Source organism: Sinocyclocheilus rhinocerous, unplaced genomic scaffold (assembly GCF_001515625.1).
Source record: "Sinocyclocheilus rhinocerous isolate Xijiao unplaced genomic scaffold, SAMN03320098_v1.1 scaffold298, whole genome shotgun sequence".
Taxonomy (NCBI): Eukaryota; Metazoa; Chordata; class Actinopteri; order Cypriniformes; family Cyprinidae; genus Sinocyclocheilus; species Sinocyclocheilus rhinocerous.
The window spans coordinates 314639-317634 of record NW_015650702.1 but is presented as its reverse complement, the minus strand read 5'-3'; the positions used below and the strand labels follow the sequence as shown (position 1 = coordinate 317634).

The window sequence follows — 2996 nt, the reverse complement described above, 5'->3', positions numbered from 1 at the left end:
TAACGCAGTACACGTAGCAAGGTATATATATATATACCTTGCTACGTGTACTGCGTTAGGCTAACCGAGACTTGTCATTTGCACTTATATATTGTTGCTCTTTTGTTAGTTTTGACTGCTTTTATTGTCCTCATTTGTAAGTCGCTTTGGATAGAAGCGTCTGCTAAATGACTAAAAGTAAATGTAATGTATATTGAGGTCTAACAGAAAATAGCTAAATGTCATTATACTGATGTACAATCTGCCAGAGATCTTCTGAAGCCATGACTGATAATGCGGAGAGCGCTGTACACCAGTAATGCACGGACAAGATCTACGCAAGAAGGATGTTAGAAACACAGCTGACCTGAAAAATGAAAGATGACAGAAAAGGAATGAAAAACTTATCAGGACAGAAGCAATACAGCTAGTTATCTGAAATGAAATGAAAATGGGCAACCATTTCGGGCTTCTTGGGACCAGCAGTCGCATGGCTGCACTGTTTGTTTCCATCCAATAGCTCTCATTCCCAGCACATGCTGTTCTAGAATGAGTCAGGCTATCATACCCTCATAACACAACACTTCAAAAAAAAACAAACAACAACTACATTTTTGTCTCTGTGGCTCCTCCGTCGCTTAGATACCAACGGCTTTGTTCTCATAACATGCAAAAAAGTCAGGAAAGCTGAATGCTAAAGATTTTAATATATTCAAAAAGGCACACAAATGAGTTCTAAGACTGGGCTGATCTCCCCGGAGTATTTCCATTGCACCATAGCATTTGTCTAGCACACAAACACACACAAGGCTTTCTGGGAGGTCTAATGCAATATTTCTATCAGTTTCAAGTGTTCCACAGGACTCCAGTGGTCAGATGACTGGTGCTCGCCTCAAAGAATTTAACCACGGTTAAGACAATAAAAGTATGGATGAAAGACACAATGATAGATGACATGAGCAGAGCTCCAAATGCTGATGTACTTGAAGAAGACACTGAACGCAGATGTCTGGAAACAAAATGCATCTACACAAAAACCACAGCAGTGTGTCTGACTGTCCGTTCCACTGCGGGTGAGCAAGAGCATGTGCGCGCTCATGTTATATTACTCTCACAGAACGGCGGGGGGCTGGAGTGGTTCGACCGTGGCCCCTGTTGCTACAAGTCAGACGGAAAGTTCATAAAAAGGTAAATTCATAAAAGCCAATAAGAAAAACAGACTGTGCTCACCAGTTTAACAAGTCAGAGTTTTGGAAAGTCTGGTGTCTCAACAGAACCACAGCAACACAATCATTACATGACAGCATAAGAATAGTTTATCTACTACTCAAATCTAATCTACTCAAATCTGACTCTAGTTTAGAGACAGTAAGAAAAAGTCAGAAAGGATGCAATAAATTGATCAAAAGTGACAGATGTGTTTTAAATAAACAGAATTTTAAAATATATTAAAATATAAAAAATATATTAATATTAATATTAAAAAAGAAAACAGTTATTTAAAATTGCGATAAGATTTCACAATATTACACTTTTCTCTGTATTTTTGATCAAATGAATGTAGTCTTGATGAGCATAAGAGTTTCTTTCAATAGCATTAAAAATATTACTGACCTCAAACTTTTAAAAGGTAGTACATATTATTATTATTATAGCTATAGCTATGGTTATTCTAAATGGTTCTTTAACTGGCATGAATTTACAGACGTAACTTCTCAGAGCAAATTTCAGCCAGCTGAGAGGGTGAGACGGCTGTTAGACTTGACACTACAAACGCGAGATGATTTGGGTTTCTAAATTCATCCTATTTGCACCCTGTCTCGCACTGTTTTTTCTGCATCTTGCACCATGATCATTGCATTTTTAGGATGACGTGTCAATTTAAAAATTCTTCAACTTTGATAAACGCATCATGATTGTTCTGTTCCATTCTGTTGTGCTGCATCTACATAAGAGCGTGCCCTACTGTACACTCCATATCAAATGTTTGGTAAATCAGACCCTAAATGAGTCGTATTGTACAGTGCTTCCTCAAATGTGTAGTCGATTATGAAAGTATGTAGTTTTACACATATCTAATTCAAAGACTTATACCTGACGTAACACCATTGAGATAAACTGCTACACCAATCTTGCAGGTGATAAACGTGCAGCGCTGAAAATGCTTACTTTCCAAGGCCTAACTGAAAAAATGCTGAGTGCACATCTAGTTTCTTTGGAGTTTTCTGACATGGTTTATGGACAAATGAGCTTTGACTTTAAGTCACCTCATTCATTTACCTGTGCTCTCTAGTGAAAGCACAAGACACCCAGGTAAATGACCTTAAACCACACAAATGAGTCCTGGCGAGGGTTTTACATATATCATTTGACTACAAAGAGAGATTTTAAAAATGAAAAGGGGAGATTTTAAAAAAATCCATCTCTCACTTAATCTCTCTTCCGTGCTCTGATTATTGACAATCATTTAGTGAAATTTGAGGTTTAGCACACCAAACTGGATGTGATAGATGGTGACGGCAATTCATTCTGTCTTGTTTTCTGCATTACCTCACCAACTGCATAAACTATAACTGCTACAAAACTTACGGTGGGGTCTGGCTGTCATACTATTTATTGTGCTGGGAATAAAATACAATTTCTGAATCACATTTAAACCAGAAAGAAAGTCACTTACGAAAGACACGCAGGCTGCCAGCAGCAGAATCCTCACCAGGAGGTCCTCAAACTGCTCCACCACCAACTCCCACAGTGATTTACCTGTGAGAGAGACAAATATGAGAATGACAAACAGGCCGATAGACAGACAAAATGTTAAAGTATTCAATGACAAATGGGTGTCAAGTTAAACCACACAGCTGTAACGCAGTGCATGTGTTTGTGCATGTGTGTCTTTAAGTAAGTTTTAAAGTTTACCTCTCTAGTAAAACTGAATGACTGAGTCCGTGCTAACGGTGCAACCCATAAAGAGAGAGCAGTAACAACATGATGGAAAGATCAATATTTACCTTCTTCGG

General features: G+C 38.2%; 1 protein-coding gene across 2 annotated transcripts in view; it reads right to left on the bottom strand.

The window, feature by feature from the left end:
* LOC107712375 (sarcoplasmic/endoplasmic reticulum calcium ATPase 3-like) overlaps positions 1–2996 on the bottom strand; it is a 66562-nt gene that overhangs the window by 35141 nt on the left and 28425 nt on the right. Inside the window, exon 1 of one of the 2 annotated variants that reach the window (XM_016517603.1) lies at positions 2657–2735. The exons of the other annotated variant lie outside the window; for it this stretch is intronic. The gene's annotated coding sequence lies outside the window, so the exon portion shown is untranslated. Of the gene's footprint in view, positions 1–2656; positions 2736–2996 lie in introns of those variants that run through there. 2 annotated transcript variants of the gene reach the window in all.